This window comes from Python bivittatus, unplaced genomic scaffold (genome assembly GCF_059951505.1).
Source record: "Python bivittatus isolate LINGU-HERP-01145 unplaced genomic scaffold, Pbiv_v1 ctg000020_np1212, whole genome shotgun sequence".
NCBI classification, from domain to species: domain Eukaryota; kingdom Metazoa; phylum Chordata; class Lepidosauria; order Squamata; family Pythonidae; genus Python; species Python bivittatus.
This window is the reverse complement of record NW_028277030.1, coordinates 9,015,763-9,033,412: the sequence shown is the minus strand read 5'-3', so window position 1 is coordinate 9,033,412 and position 17,650 is coordinate 9,015,763. Positions and strand designations below refer to the sequence as shown.

General features: G+C 38.8%; 1 long non-coding RNA gene across 3 annotated transcripts; it reads left to right on the top strand.

Moving 5' to 3' along the window:
- Positions 1–503: 503 nt before the first annotated feature.
- Positions 504–7,399, top strand: LOC148216981 (uncharacterized). Of its 3 annotated transcripts, none has more exons than XR_015794900.1 (5): positions 504–575; positions 1,088–1,163; positions 1,325–1,424; positions 1,780–1,815; positions 2,405–7,399. It is a non-coding gene; the product is annotated as an uncharacterized LOC148216981 (long non-coding RNA). The 3 variants fall into 3 exon arrangements; XR_015794901.1 differs by lacking the exon at positions 504–575 and having other exon boundaries at positions 845–1,163; positions 2,405–3,066; positions 5,863–5,878; XR_015794899.1 differs by lacking the exon at positions 504–575 and having other exon boundaries at positions 845–1,163.
- The last annotated feature ends 10,251 nt before the right edge of the window (positions 7,400–17,650 follow it).

The following is a 17,650-nucleotide window of genomic DNA, read 5'->3' as shown; positions in this document are numbered from 1 at the left end:
GTCAGACTGAGCCCCTGGAGAAAGCAGTGACAACCTTTTAACCTCCTTTCTCAGTGAAAGTGCCCAAATATTTCTCTGGAACAAAATCCCAGCATTGTTTTAAGTAGCTCTTTTTCAATTAAAGGGCCCTATTTTCTTTAAGATATGTTAAAAACCTGCATTGGAAGCCAATTTGATTCCAGCCAGGGGAAGAGAATTGGCTAAGCAGAAAGAATATCCTTTGGAGAACTAACCTTTCTTTATAACTGTCTGACCACAGTTAAAATACCAGCAAACTGAAAAAAGCTCCATAACCTCAACAGCGATTTCTTCCTACAAGCCAAGGCACTGCAGGAGTGAAATTTTCTGAACAGTAGGGAAGGCTGCCTAGCAGACATTATTAGCGCTCTGAGCATTATAATCTAGTTGTGGAAACTTTTGTGAAGCATGAGGTGCTGAGCCAGAAAATCCCACCCATTACTTATGTATTTGTTATCAGGGCAAACTTTTTTCATTCCGCTGTATTTAATCATCAGCAACGAGGAGGGAAAAATGGTCTACCAGAAAAATAAAACGCACATATTTTTATAAGAATGGTGAGCAGGTATCTTTTAATCCTCCTACTCCTTTGTAAGAACAAAAGGTGGATCTGTACAAGCAGTACATCCCATGTGTGTCTTGATTGCCTCACTCATGGAATATACAAGGCATGCTCCAGCTCGTCCGACCAACGTTGTTTTCCCTCTGTATTTGGCTTTTCTTTCCTTGACTGCTTTTCTGATGGGTCTCTTGGGGCTGCCAAGGACAATGTATTTCAAAGTTGAAGAATTATCAGTTTTACTTCTGGAACTCTCTTGGGGAGGATGTTTGCTACAGATGGGAAGTGGAAGAATCAGATCTGCAAATTCACTACCGATATTAGAAACCTCCTTAGAAGGAATGAAATATGATTGTCTGACAAAACTGGGTTGTGAAACTGATGAAAGAGGGGCCAAGCACCAAGGAAAAGCGGGGGGGCTGATTTCTACTTTTTGAAAAGCCCCTGGACAGAAAAGGTCAAATACACAGAAGCCAAGGAACAGTGACTCCAACTTTATTTCTATTCCAGAAGCAGATTGGTGTAGAATTAAAGCCAACCAAAGTGAGCCTGGGATGTCTCTGCAGGTCCTCCTGGATCTTATCAGGTATTTGCCAAGTATACTGGCTGATCATGATTTTTTTTTTAAATAGTGAATAATCTAAAGGACACAATAGGAGGGGTTGAATTGCCAGCTCGGAATGGATGTCAATTTATTATACTAACCAAAATTATGATTTTATTAAACCCAACCTGTTCATTTCTCAGGAAGATTTCTCTGCATTCTGGATCTGAAGATTTCACCTCCTAAGCGTTTTGTTCATCAGTTCCAGTAAATGACTAAAATGCTTGGACTACAGCATGCAAGGTAACTCGCTAGAAGTAAATGCATGCAGCATGCTCTGTGTGCTTCAGGTTTTACCCAGCTGTCTGCTTGTGAGTTACTGATGGCTGGAATGCAGTGGCCACAATCCAGCAAATGTTCATTTTACTCAATCCGGTCAAAATGAGTGGAACAGCTAGCTGCACCTAAAACTGGGCCAAATTGTGTCTTCCGTGTGCTGTGAGTTCTCTTCTTCTGCAAAAGAGGCTTCTGTTTTTCTACCTCGTTCTCAGAGCGCTTTCAAAACCCTTTAGAATTGCTCTGAATGGTGCTTGTGAGCTTATCTCATTGTTGCAAGGCCGTGGAGGCTGCTGTGACACCTCTCTGTTTCTTTCTGCAGCATAACCTCCTGCTCACATTTCCTGGTCTGAAAAAGGTACGTGGGAAGAATGCTCCCTAATGTCTTTCCTTGGAATTTAATTGTAATGTGGGAAGCCAAATGTCACATTATCTTTCCCTTTGGAAAAAAAAAAAATACTTGGACAGACTTGGTGAATACTGAAAGCTTAGCTTCCCCTTTCAAAAATTTATAAAATCAGTGAACTTAGAATAGATGTGTAATTACAGGCTTTTTGTCTTTTTCTATCCTTTTATTTGTTGCACTGTGTTGGTTTCTTTTGAATAGGGAGTTGTTTATTTTTATTTTTTGCATTTTTTTTTTATCTGCGCTCAGTCGTTACCGACTCTGCAGTGACTGCTTGGACGAGTCCTTTGCAGTTTTCAAGGCAAGGTGTTTTTGGAAGTGGTTTGCCATGGCCTCCTTCCTAGAGTAGAGCCCAGCTGGCGAGCGCAGGAGGTGGGGTTTCCGGTGCTTTGCGCCCTTTTCTGGCACGCGGGGTTTTTCGCGCTTACCGGCAACTGCTCCGGACTCCTTTTTGCAAGGCACCCCCAGCATTTTTCCTCCCACCGGAGTGAGAGTACCCATTTATCTACTCACGTGAGTTTTCGAACTGTTGGGTTTACAGGAACTGGGGAGGAAACAGGAGCTCATCCTGCTAACGCGAAGGCTGGACTCGAACCGCTGAAGCATCGACCATTTCTGGCCAGCAACTTTCAGCATACGTGTTTGAAAATGGACTATCTTAACTCCTTAAATAAAACTTTTTAAAAAAGAAAGAAATGTGGAAACCAAGGAGAATGAAAATCACAGGAGGAATGACTATGCACTGAAAAACAGGATCCTTACATCAAATTAAGTGCAAAAATCTCACCTGAGAGTTTCGCTTCTTTGCAAAAACAAAAAACACAGAAACAACCCTTCCAAAAGAGTCCCTTTTCCATAAAGAAAGCTTGAAAAAGTGCAGAAGCAAATTTTGGATACAGCATTAGTGGGAGACAGTTTCAGACTTGCTGCTTCAAGAGGGAGTTTAATCTCATTTGATTTTAGCTACACCAGACAACACATACATCCACATCCAGGCCAAGGGTCCACAGCTTTGTGAAGCCAACTGCAGACAGAATTTCTCTTTCTGTTACTGACCCAGCTTGAAAGAACAATTTCACATTCATTTAATATTTTGACTCATGGATGCAGCCTAATATAGAAAAGAGAAACAGAAGTCCTTGAGATTAGTCTTCTGTTGAAGCCCAGTCAACACTTAGTTCCACTCCAAGCATTATAAAACAGGTGTGTGAATCTATGCAAACAGTCATGATCCCCAAGCCCCAAATCTCAGAGAGTTGGTAGAAAGAGACCAGACCATAGGAAAAAGCCAAACATTATAAACCTTTCCCTGCTCAAAATAACCATGCGTGAGATGGTAGGTAGGCAGGTAGATAGGCAGGTAGGTAGAACCATGTGTGAGATGATAGATAGATAGATAGATAGATAGATAGATAGATAGATAGATAGATAGATAGATAGATAGATAGATAGATGAAATATGCAAACTGATTCTAAAAGTTAAACATAAAAGCTGCTTCTTTTTTAAAAATAATGAAGTTTGGTAATGCTGTAAAACTGTTCTTGGTAATGATCAGGTTGGTTGCAAAAGTGTAAAATGTTTTATATTAGCCAGAAGTTATCAGCCGCACTTGTTCTGCATGGGCCTAAAATGTCTCACTTTAAAAAAAAAACAGATGAAAACAATGATGCAGCAGCAGGAAAGTCCCTGGGAATATTTCCATAGGGGTATCATAGTTGGGTTGCAGAAATCCGGATGATGATTAGATGACAGCAGAGACATACAGAGGCATCTAACTCTTTGTCTTCATCCAGTTGTTGTCCAGATTTTTGCCACCCAGCTATCATACCTCTATCATATGGGACTAGTTTCTGCCCAATTCGGACTTGCTTTGGGACATAGGAATTATATCAAGAAGAATATATTATGTTTTGGTATCCAAAAGAGCCCAGGTGTTTCCCAATGGATGCCAATTAGGGTTACCAGTCAAACAGCATTGCACAACTATTCCAACTCTTTGTTTCCAAGGATGAATCCTTTTTCCCCCCGTTTCTATTTTAATAAAATTTGCTATTGATTTCCCCCCCCTTTTGTCATTCTAATGAGTTTGACACAATTAAAAATAAGGTTTCATTGGTAGTGCCCTCCACATGGAAGCGGCGATAGACCTTGGAGTGGTGCTCCTCTATCCATTTTGGTAATGATAAATGGGGCAGATGCCTAATGAAGCCTCACTCTCAGCCACTGATCAATGATTTGTTCTCTACTGTCTGAGTCTTTGCTTTGCCCTCGGTTCTGCATGTACTTACTGCTAATTTCAGCAAAGAATAGAGCAGGGGACAGAAGGCAATTTGTTCAGGTGGAAATGTACAATACAAGAACGGTCTTCTCTCTGTTGAATTCTGTTTAGCTTGCATGCCATGCCTCTCTGCACTCTGTTTCTGATACTTTGTTGAAATTGTTACAGGTTTTAGGAAAAAAATATATAGGACAAATGCTGGAGAAATTTAAGATTCAATGGAAGCAGTAAACAAGTATCATAAAAAATGAGCAAATACAACAGAAAAACAGAAGCATTTCACAGTGCAATCTTATGCACATTGACATAAATGTCAACTCACTAAATGTAGTGAGATTTATTTTCTGATAAGCATACATTTGATTGCAATGTAACCATATAATCTGATGCTCATTCAAAAATCAGCCCCACTGGGTTCAGGGTAATTTGTTCATATGTGACTCTGCACAGAAATAACCCAGAAGCAGGAATCCTGGTGCCTTCCAGTTATTTTTGGACCCTTGGCCATGCAGGTTGTAGTTGCTGGGAGTAGTTGATCAGCAACATCTGGAGGGCTGTAGGTTTCTCAGTCCTGCTTTAAAAAAAACACAAAGAATTTTACTTCTCATGGTAACTAATCTTATATCTTCACATGGGACACACAGTCCACCTAACCAGATCTCATTTCAGTATTTTAAATATTAGAGAAATTTATATGGGAGGAAACATTAGGTGGGTAATCAGATTCTAAGTCATTTAAGGCTGTTTTAAGGCAAAACTAGAATTTAGGATCAGAAATGAATTAGCAGCCCGTGAAGAGATCTGAAACAACTTGATAAATGAGAATGCCAACCATTATTTGATCTATATTGACCACAATCTCCATCTGGCATAGTAAGCAGACCAGATTAGTATAAACCATTTTTATTTTAAGTGATTTTGAGCTTCCTGGGATCAAAATCACATATACAGATAGTCCTCGACTTACGACTACAATTGGTACAGGAACATCTGCTGCTAAGTGAGGCAGCTGTCACGCCTGATTTTATGACCTTTTTTGCCATGGTTATTAAGCAAATCTGGCTTCCCCCATTGACCTTGCTTGTTGGAAGCCCCCTGGGAAGGTCACAAATGGTGATCATGTAACTCCGGGATGCTACAACCATCATAAATACATGCCAGTTGCCAAGTGCCCAAATTTTGATCACATGCCTGCAGGGACACTGCAATGGTCATAAGTGCGAGGACCAGTCATAAGTCACTTTTTTCAGCACTGTCGTAACTTTGAGTGGTCATTAAACAAAGGGTTGTAAGTCGAGGACTACCTGTAACCATATAATTATATATGTGATGTAGTTATATGTGATTAAATAAATCGTACCAAAGTGGTTGGGCAGGGGGGCAGTTTTAGAGAGTCTAATCATGGCTAAAATCCATTAGTAAGCAAGTGAACCCATTGCAAGCTGCTGAGAATTTTGAGAGATAATAGATACAGCTATAGATTCTGTCTCACTAATGAAAAGCATCTTCAAGTGAACCATCATTGACTGTTTTATTGTTTGACATCATTACTCTTCAGTTTGACATACAATCATTTACAATTATGCTAACAATGCTATCATAAAGTCATCAATGCAGACCAAGAACATAATACCCAAAGAAAGCTTTGAGAAGAATGAAAATTTTGAGAAATGTACATTTCCGTCATGTCTGATTAACCTCTGCATGTTCTTGCCAGCAGTGACACCAAGTACCAAGGCAATATAGTGGGAAGTTATCTGTTACTTCTCACTGCTCAGCTTCATTTTGTCTCATGGAAGTCACCTATTCTGAAGATGAGGCCAACCAGGAATTGTTCTGGAAATATAAACATTGTGCTGTGTTCTCTCCTTTCCCTGCAATTTAAATGGTCAGATAACTCTTACCAAGGATAGACCATCTTTCCCAACTCAGTGCTCCTCTAAATATGTCTAAATCTACTTTAACTTTTTATTAGATTTTTTATTGGTAAAAAGATTCCAAAATTCATCACATAAAGCCAAGGACAAAATAATGGTTGAATGATAGATGGAACCAGATGCAAAATGGTGATGTAGCAGGTGGAATCAATTACTGACTGGGCTCCATGAAACCTACATAAATGTACATTTTATCTGTATCTAAGTTACTATAGAAATTCTTGAGAAAGAGTGGGAAACCTTTTGTTGCTGTGATTAAATAAGTCAGAGTTAAAAATCCTTCTTCACCTTGCTGCCTGATGTAGTGAAGAATCTTCCGGGAGCAGAGAAACATCTGTGTATTTGATTTTCTCAAGTTTCTTTTGTGCTGTCACTTACTTTATTATGTTTTAGATATTATAGTTCTTCTGTGCAGCTTTTTATAGCTTTAATTTGTAATATAATCTAGCCAGAGACCTGGAGTTAGTGGGATCTATATAAATACTGTAAATAAATGAATTCATTAAATTGGTTGGTTTTCACAAGAACATGCAATCAAGATCTATGTCTTTCTTCCTTGATGGTTGGGGAACCAACGTTTTGAAAGATTAGGTCCAGATGTCCAGCTTCTATGTCATATTTTTCCACCAAAAAGAAGTGGAAGAATATGTGCTTTGTTTGAATGTAGAAGGTCTCATATTAAATTCCTAGGCAGGGCATCTCCTGCCTGAAACCTTAGGGAGCTTTTGAAAATCAGTGTTGACAAACCTAGGTTAAATGGACCAAAAGACTGATTAACAAAACATGTTAAGCCATATTGTGGATTGTTTTGCTTTGTTTTGTCTTCCTATATTGTAAATAAAGATAGCTGACGGCTATCTGTGTTGTATGAAGCCATCCAGATGTGGTTTGTTCAACCAAACATAGTCAAACAAATCACAGTTTAGCACAATGTAGACCAATTTGAATAGCACAGCTTCTTATGCTCCTATACTTGTTTGTATGAATATGATCAACTCTGTTCAATAATGTATACATCTGGATTTTAAGAAACATGCTCAGAATAAACTCTGATAGCATCAGACTTAGTCCAAAGGGTACTTTATATGCATAGGATTGGACTATAGCATCCTTCCCTGGACAAGTAAGACTACATCTGTCATTGCTGGTCATCCTGGGTGATGGAAGTCAAAATTCAACATCTAGACTACCCAAGTGGGTTTCATTGTACAAATAATGACCATATATTGATATCTTACTAGTGTGAAGATAAAACTCAAACTACATGCTTTTCCACTCCTGCATCAGTATCAAAAAGGTCATCGTTACTTACTATTTTAATGTCCCATTTGATTAAATACTAAGTGATTGTCTTGTAATTATGTGTATTCAGTGGAAAAACAATAGGCCTGTTCAATTAGGAATGTAGCTTTTTACTGCTTTGGTTTTAATGAAGTTGCAGCAGCACTGCAAGTTATAAAGAATAATGAAAAAGCTTTTTTCTTTTTCTTTTTAAAATTGAAAGAGCAAAATAAGTATTCTTGGGGAAGGAGTGGGTATGCATTGCATGTGTAATTTGATGAACTTACTTTGTGAGTTTACTGGGTGATCTAAGAAGTAAATGACACTTGCTTGAACAGTTCAACTGTTGATCAAAAAGAGTAAATTATTTAAGTGGATGCTGCAGTCCAGGAACATGTGGATCCAGCTGGAGTGTCATGTGTCATAGCCTCTGTCTGCTGCCAGCTGGAAGCAGCACAAAGGCAGAGCAAGCTAAACAATTCCTGTTATTCATAACACTGAGCGGGTGTTCGAAACACGCAGGGTCCTGCTTTATGGAATAAATTTGCACTCAGAGATACCCAGTATTGTCTGCTCAATTGGCCCTTAAATCACACATCTTGTATGCTGGGCAAATCTTGACAAATTGTTCTAGAGGACCCCAAAATTCCTCTGAAGAAGCAGAACCAAAATAGTGCATAGAGAGAGAGTGCTGGTCTTCTGCTTGAAGGATCTTGGTCCAAATTCTTGCTCAGCTCTGAAGCTCTCTGGATGATCTGCCAGCCTCACCTGCTACACAAGGCTGCCCTGAAGATAAAATTCAATAATATGCATGCAAAGTTGAGCTTCTTGAGCTTCTTTGGAAGGAGTGTCATACTGATGTGATGGGATAAATTGGGGCCAGTGCCTGTAGCTGAGCTATAACTCCTAGCATTCCTCATCACAGGTTGTATTGGGTACTGTACGAAACTGTAGCTCACCAACATCTAGAATGCCATAGGGTGCCTACTCTGTGAGCTTGTTTACTCCAAAGAAAAGCTGCTTCTCTATATGTAGTAGTCAAGGATATGTTCCAACCAAAGCCAACCAACAAGTGAAGTGGGAATTAGGCATCTGTTCAGTGGGATTTAGAAATGCATCCTTTTGGCTCAAGAGAGCCCAAAGTTACCAAGATAAAAACCTTGACTGTCTTTATATTCATGTGATGCATACAAAGCCCTGAGGTATGTTGCAAGCTGTTTACAATATTTTGTCAGACAACGAATCCTAACTGGTTTGAACATAGGACGCAGGATAAATATGGATAAATGAATATGTAAGCCTCATAATTATCAGTGGGATTTAAGTACATGTTTAAATGTTTGCATCCTGGTTTCAGCAAATGTAAAAAAGCACATTTCTCCACCTTGTATTTTTATAAGTATCCAACTGGGACATCACATTAAATATCTATTTTTAAAAATTGCAACCAGATATTCTCAGGAACTCAGCATACAGAGTTTATTCTTTCAACTTTTGCTGTAATCCTGACCATAAACTCTTCTATGAATGGAAGACAGCAGATCAGTCTGCAGCTTCAAAGGCACATTTTTTGGTCAGGATCCCAGCAGTACACAAAAGGTTAAACTGCCTGTATAAGGATGTGGATGTTAATAACGCAGAGGTGTATTAAATGTCACATCTTGTTTGGCCCTTAAACATGAACAATTGTGAGGAACATTGGGAACTGAGGTTCAGAAATCTCTGGAGGACCACAGGTTCCTCATCTCCATCCTAGATATGCTTTCAGAGACTAGGAAGTTCAGTCCCTTAATAAAGCTGGCAGCATATAAAGATCATGGAACATATGTGCTATTGTTCTGAATGTTTTAAAAATAGTATGTTTACATAGCATAAATGTGGAATGCTAAAGGGCGGGATCTCTGTTTCTGAAAACTTGAGGAAACTAAGAGAATTCAGCAGTTGCATCTGAGTCTCTGGCCATCTTAGTTCATCTTTCACAAATCCATTATTAGGATGTGCTAAATGTGCTTCATGCAGAAGTACCACAAAGCAGGATGGCAGCCTGCTATCACAGAGAGGGAGGGAGGACATTATTCCAATACGGCCATGTGAAAACTTATGCAAATGTGGAGTCCCAGGGTGCCAGTCAATTAACTGCCTTGTTGTCATTGATTAATACATTATAAATTCACTAATTTAAATTTATATTACTGTATTTTCTCACAGGTGATATTTTGAGGAGAATTGAGAGGGATTTTTTTGACTGTTGGAAAAGCAGCTGAAACCACAGAGGAAACCACAGATGACGAGTGTTCAAAACAAACACGGTTTCAAAAGAGGCAGGATCCTTAAAAAAGCAGAGCCTTTTCACTAGTGGCCCCTCATCTGTGCAGTACTATTCTCACTGGTGTGCAAATGGTTCCATGGAGTACTAGAAAACGGCAAAATAACCACCCTCTTATTTTAAATCCCCTTTTCATGAACAATATCATGCAGCTACTCTTTTAAACTGAGGATGTTCCTTAAAATAAATTGCTGCTGTTTTATAATATATTGTTAGGCAATTGCACAGCTATTTTATGGTTAGTGTAGTAAACTGCATATTGTATGTATATTCTATTGTTCTGGTTTGGAATCTGGTTTAGAATAGCTTGGTTCCAAAAAGTGCCACCCTCCAAATTGGTCTCAAACTGAATGTATGAGTGTCTATGTGTGTTTCGCATCCTTTAAGTAATTAATGTTTTATCATCAGAAATTATTAGTAAATATTAGATATTGAAGATAATTTTAATCTGGTGGGTGATATAAATATGCCAGCTATAAAAGGTAACTGATTTCTTATAACACTGTGAGAAGCTGTTATAAACACGTCATAGGTTTACGAATAGAGAACTGAATTGAATGTATACTCAGCTGCATGGAAAACTACATTTGAAATCTTTCACATGGCAATATTTATCATCTTCAAGTTGTTTAAATTGCCACAATTTGGTTGTGGTTAATATCTTTCTGCTAAATTTCACCAGTTGGGAATCTGGTCTTAATGTTAAAGGAAACAAATGCATAGTCATTATCGAACTGAATCATCAACTTGATAATCTCAGATGCTTTAATTATTTTAACCCTTCCCATTAGTTCTTTCTTCTTCTTTCAAAAGAATTGATCCAGGCTATCAGCCTGTTTTGGCTGAAAGTAACTTTGTCTGTGTGGAGGAGGTGAGACTGTCAGAAAGGCAATGAAAATGTGCTGGAAGCAACATGAAAAAAAGCAACTAAGTCTTTATTCAGACATGGTAAAGTCCCTACAAATATGGATGTGGACACATCTCTTCAAAGAAAATGCTTACTCTGGCTTGTACATGCAGGCATGAATGCAAATTAGGTACATTCTTCAGAAGCATAGTACTTGAATGCAACTTAATTTTATCAATTAATTGATTAAAGAAAAATGTTTTAATTAGACAAATTAAATGGATTGGCCCTACTAAGTAATAATGGCGTACCTCCACCATCCACAAGAAGAGAGTAGCCATTGCCCAAGTTGTTAAGCAAACTCTTTCTCACTCCCAGCACACTGATAAATCTTACATCTAGGATGGATAACTTTCCAGTGGTTGGAAGCCACTTTTCACATTTTGGAGGATGTGAGAGCTTGTAGATGGGAAGCAGGATTATCCTTTTTTCCTAAGAGGTTTTGTTATTGTTTTCTCTTTTTTTTAGGTATTGTGGACTCACAGGTGTGGTAACAAATATTAAAAGTCCATTAAAAGACTACAGTGGAAAAGCAAAGAGGAAGACCTTGTCCTTTACTTGTGTCTACATTAAACCTATTAGATGTTGCCTGTAGTTAGGAAAAAGTTGCTTCTTATTTCACTCTTGATGTGTCAATCAAACAGGAGATCTGCCAATACATTTTCTTTGAGAACAGCAGCGTTCTTTTTACTTGCACGATAGAAGAGAACATTGAATAGCTATGTCCACACAACACACTGAACTGCAAACTAGCCAACCCCATTTTTGTTCTGTGAACTCAATTGGCATGTACAATTTATGGTTCAGTGCATCAAGGAAACCTAGGCAACTAGGCTAATTTAGTTAACTATGTTTTAATGAACCATGGATACTCATTTTATGCAAACACAACTGTTGAGTAGCACAGCTTACTCCAACCTTATGCCCTCTAGATATATTGGGACTACTACTTCCAAAATACCAAGCCAGCACAGCCACTGTTCAAGCAATCCGGGCATTCTGGGATTTGAAGTCCCAACATATTCCAAGGGCATGGTGCTTCTGCACTTTGGTATGAAAGGCAGCTCACATTCAAAGTGTACGTAACATACCTCTCTGAACTTGGCCAGACAACCAGCTCAGAAGCTGAAACTCAGAAGATGCTTTGCCTCTTTAAAAAAAGTTTTTCAAGCACTTAGAGATACAGTATGACAAGTGGCTGAGATCTATGCATACAGCTATCATTGATGCATATCCAGGTTCTCATTGTATACTCATCTGGTCACCTGTGAACTTGGTGGGTCTAACTGATCTGGAAGAGGATTCACAGCTGTATCTGGAACAGCTGGTCCAGGCACCTGAATTGATGCTGAATCGGGACAAAGGTTTTTCTTTTCCAAGATGGCAGATAGTTATCTTATTTTAAATGGTCCACGTGCAAGATGTAGACTCTTTCTTAAAAATCTACCTTTCAAAACATTTAGACCAGATTTACTCACCCTCCTGGAGTATAGGAAATAAATACTTTTCAGATCTGTAAACTTTTGAATGCTTGAATACCCTAAATGTATAATGTGTAGCTCCCTTATTTTTGATTATGGCAGTTTATGTGTAGAGGTGACTGATCTTGATAGTGTTAAATGAAAGTTTAACTCCTCCCATTCCACCTACTTGTTTAACAGAATTCTCTCCATTATGTGGGGTCATAAAAAACAGGAAAAAATAAATGGAAACTCAGCTAGCGCAGAGCAAAAGGGAAGGGAAGATTTAAGCTTTTCTTCCCTGCATGCAGTGTTTTGTTTATCAGCAACAGACTCCCACAGGCTTAGATTTCTGTAAATTAAAATAAGGACGTTATGTAATGAATGCATTAAATAACTCTAATTCAATATGGGGACGTTTGCTTTGGCTTAAGTACTGTCCCAATCCACCCCACAGTAGATGAGTTCACCCATCTCACTTAGCTAAAAGCAACCTTATGGCTCTGTGTGGTGTGTGAATCCAGTCTTACAGCTGTACGTGCAATGGGCAAACAGCCCACCAGAGCATTCTAGATATGAATCTACACAGATAAAACCTTCTCTAGATTGTTTCCAGGCAGCCCAGTTTGCAACAATCAATGAGGACGGGTGCTGGCTGATCCAAGAAAAGTATACATGATCAAAGCCAGGATGAAGATAAGACAGCAAGGGTTTTTCGTCATTAGTTATTTATAGCATCCCTGGGATAGCCTGGCAACTCTAACTTTACCCTGTGGAACCCATGGTGTTGACCTTGCCTCATCCCCAGTTCATAATTTCAGAATTCATAATTTCTTATCCTGCTCTACAGCTTTCCATACAGCAAAATTCCCTGCCAGCAACAACAACAACAAAACTGGAGGAGAATCAGGATCAGGTATCCTTAAGCTAGCAATTCTTTGAACCTTTCTTCATCAAGGATCCTTGTATAACTCAGAACCAAACCGCTTGTCAGGATAATATGTGCTGATCTGACGGTTACTGCTATCTAGCCCGCCAACAAAAAGCACTGTTTTCATTGCTGTGGGGAAGATATTTAGAGATGCTTACTGGCTACTAAATATCCAATGTCAGGTATTTCACACCCTCCCAAGATACTCATACCCAAGGAATCATCAACCCATGTCTGTTCGAGGCTACGAACATACTTCTCCAAAATAATGAATTTTATATATTGTGGCTTTGATTAGCGTAACCAGGAAAAACTGGATCTTTTCCAGAATGTGAAAGATCCATATCAGGTGGGTGAAACCATGCACTTGGAACAAGATAAGATCAACATCAGGTAATCAAGATGGAATATTGGGGTGACTAAGATTATAAACTCTAAATGAGGAAAGGGCATTTCTGCCATCACAGCAAGGGCTGGGTTTGGGTAAGGTTCATTAATGAGGAAAAACTCTTCAATCAACCAGGATAAAGTGTAACAAATAGTTTCTAGGCATTCCTGGGAGAAAAGAAGCATCTGCTGAGATAGATTTCTATGAAACCTAGCTTATTTTGCAGTCTCCTATCTTCCAATTCCCAGTATTCCGATCAATCAGTTCCATTCTACTTTTGAAATTCAGGGAACCTCATACCTCTCCTTCCCCCAAACTGCAGGTGGAATAGTTCCTGGCCATGCTGACTGAAGATTATGGAAGTAAGTGGACCAGAAATGCAATAGAGTGAGGAAGAAGACTTTACTAGAATTAAGGATGCCTTGAGGCAGTACATTCACACAGCACTAATCAATAATTCACTAATAAATAATGGCACAATCCAGAGGAAATTTGTAAGGAGAAATTTTGAGGTCATCCCTGTTGGAACCTTCCACGTCATTCATGAAGGGCCCAAGTTTAGCAGAGCATACAAATCTGAATAATATCAACCCCATTAAGAAGATCTAGAGTTACCTAGACACAATGCTTAAGATCTAAAAAGACCATTATGCTTATTAAAGAAATCACATGCTCTGATAGAAAGCCTGCATCGCTGAGCTTTCCCTCCTTGTGGGGTGGGGTGAGTGGGTGATGGAATAGAAGGAAGGAAGGACTCTATTTTTTGTGTGGGAATCAAGCTGAAAGGGAGATCCTAAGAGTATCAGTCTTCCAAGCAGAAGAAAGCAGCACCAAGACAAAGAGAGGAGCAAAACGCTTTGTTTTTTCCTCTACTTCTGATGCCCCTAGTGGTCAATGGGATAAAAAAAAAATGCAAAGAATCGGTTTCCAACAGAAGCTGCACAGTATACAAACCTCACAGGAATGAATGCAAGTCGCATTTTGAATTGGAAACTCGCCTGATTGATGGCATCCAAAATCTGCTATCTTTAATGGCTGCTTCTGGAGCAACTTTTGGGTAAAATAGTATCCAGCTGCATTTTAGTCATTTACACCTTGGCTATTATACATCAGAAATGCATTTGGTGATTTATACTTCAGCAGTAATTTCAGATGTTGAACATCTTCCTTTCCTTACTTGCCGCTCTTGATTGATTAGAGTGCTATTATATCACAATGAGAGACCATCACAAAGAGAGAATGCAAAAAACTGAGGGTCCAGGAAGAGACATCAGTCAGTTAATTTTTATTCCCCAAACTAGCACAGTATTCCATCAATGGAAACCAGAAGTGGGGCATTTTAATTTTCTCTGCAGTTGAAACCCCTGCTGGGTCTGTTTATGACAGCGTAATCCTCTCCAAAATTTGTTATTACAAGTGCTAATTTTTATTTTTTTAAACTGCAGACTTCTCACCATGGTAGAGTTATTTGATAGCAGAATTATCTGAAGTGTTACAAGTGGCCTCTGTTTGAAGAGTCATCTAGCGAAAACTGCTGAAAAAAATCATTAGGGTTTTTTTTTTTTTAATCCTTTGGGGAGGTCCATTATTCTACATTTTCTGTTGTGAGAGCCTGTAAAAAGCCCCTAAAACAGAAGCAGTTCATAGTTCTTTGTATATGAGACACACTGTGTATTTAATATTTAAAACACCATTTATTTTTATTTTTCTCTCAATTCTTTTTTCTGCAACACATGTTGAAAACAACTTACAAATTATAAATATAAAAGCTCAGGGGCACAATGTAGGTTTCCCTAATGTGGGGACAGGAAGCAGGGTATTCAGAGCAGGGAATAGGGACAGCTTCTCAGCATGATGAAAAAAACCCAGCTTTTTTATACTGAGATGGCTCTTTCCATCCTGCTGCCCTCCAGATGTATTGGATTGCAACTCCCGTCATTTCCAGCCAGCATGGCTATAGAGTCTTGAGTGTAGAATATTACATTAAGGAGAAAAAACCTTGTACATTTTAAAAGAATATGCTAAGTTACTTTTTCTATGGACTATGACAATTGCCCCTCTTTAAACACGAAGTGGTTATAGTAAGAGTCTCTCAGGCTGGAGTGAGAATATGATACTGAAAGGAAGATTGAATTTTTTCCCCCCAAATAAGAGTCTTCAGGGAGAGTGCAGGGTGTGGGTAGTAGAGTGAAATTAGGACCACGGAAACACAGTCACTCAGTTAAATCCTACCTCAGCAGCAATCTTGACTAGAAGTTTCCACTGGCAACCATAGACTGTACCTGTACTTCAAATATAGGCTGCTTTTTGGAGGGTGTATAGTGAGTCCTCTCACCAAATGGCTTCCATGGCAATGTGGCCAGTCATACCATCCCCATGTATGACTCCCATCTCTTCCTCTCCTCTCCTAGGATTCTCGGTATTACTGTAGCTTACCCTTGCAACAATCTGCCATTTTTATTTTCCAGGAAGTTAACTGGGGTTTATGTGGGATCCAAAGACATTCCTGCAAAAAAAGGTGAAGCCCTGAAAATCTAAACGCTATACAGCATGCTTCTCTGAAGTAAGTCTCACTGAATGAGGAGAAGGGGACTTTTTCTTTTCTTTTTTCATTCTTGAAAATTCCATTTAGTACAAGGAATTAGTGAACATTCCATTTAGTGCTATTATTCTGTACTGATTGACAGAGAGAAGAATCTGTTAGAACTATGTCCTAGCATTCTATGATTCCTAAGCATGTTGTGTCTTTGCTTATTGGGATTATCCTTCCTTCCTTCCATCCATCCATCCATCCATCCTTCCTCATGGTTCTTCCCCACATATCATTTAATTGCATGTAGGAGGTCCTTTTCAGAATCCAATATACCTCCTACTCTTTAACAGGCACTTACTTAAGTTCCTTGTAATTTCTTGGCAGTTGTATGATGGATTTGTAGAGTCTGTTACTTTATTTATTTTTACTATGACCCAACTTTTTCTTTATTGGAAGACAGCATTGCCAGTTATAAGTGTGGATTATTCCTGCTTTATCTCTGTTTGCTCACCACTTACTGAGCTGGCATGGAAGATGCTTGCATCTTGAAGGTCCATTTACTGAGCAAATCAAGGGCTGATAACTAGTGAAGTCATTGTGAAGCCTGGCTGAGGCCTGTATGCCTTTACAATGAAGTAATAATATATTTATATCACACCTAACCACTGATGGTTTCTCTTCCTGATGGGTTGCCTTCTACTCTTGCCATCACACAGATGTTTTCTGAAAATGGCAGAAGTAACCTCCAGAGAGAACCAAGTAGAAATCAAGTCTTATCTGTTGACTCTGACAGCCTCCCATGTTGATCATTGTGAACACACATAATTTATGTTTCAAATACCATTTTAATTTCTGTAGTTACATTTCTCAACCAGAAAACATTAACTGAATAACACAGTACTAATGATATAGCTTTTCTTAACAATATAGATACTGTTCCGAAGGAAATACGTGGAGCAGCTAATAAAGAGAATTGGGGTTTCCCAACCCCTCTGTGGAATTTTGTATCCAAACACATCAGAAATGCATTCAACAATAAAATGTCTTGTTTGCAGAGGCATCTGTAGGATCTAGGGCTTTTGTCAAAATGACAAAAATAGCATGGCGCCATAAGCTCCGTTCCTTTCATGTGTCCATGTGATATTGCAGTGTGTGTACAAAGGGGCAGAGCTTTCACTAGGCCTCCCTCGTGATTTTCTCTGCAGATGCCTCTGCCTCCCTTATTCATTCATTAGTTTCCCCATTCCTTAATCATACAGAAGGTTCAGATGATGCAAAGTGGACAAGCTCTCAATTGTTACTGACTATGATTGCTAGTCAAACTTCTGTACCTGGGAACAGAATATCCAGATGCTGGAGATGAATAGTTATATGTGTAAAAGTGATATATTCTAACTTCAACATTCAAAAATATTATAATCTTCACATATTGAAGTATATATGTTCTTCTTTCTCCTGTGCCAGGTTTCCCCAATATAGTGCCCTCTAAGAGTGTTGGATAAAAATCTGAAAAATTTGCAGAATGGATATAACGCCTGTGTATCTATCCAGATGTGTGGACCTCAACTCCTGTAATTCTAGCATGTTGACTGAGAAATTCTTGGATGACACCAAGTTGGGAAATTCTGATATAAAGAGTTACAGCGCAATATAGGTAGAGGTGATCAGGTTGGGGAATGTCCCTGTATTAATAACCTTGTTGTACTAAGCCATAATCCCTTTTGATTTAACATGTTTCTTGAATC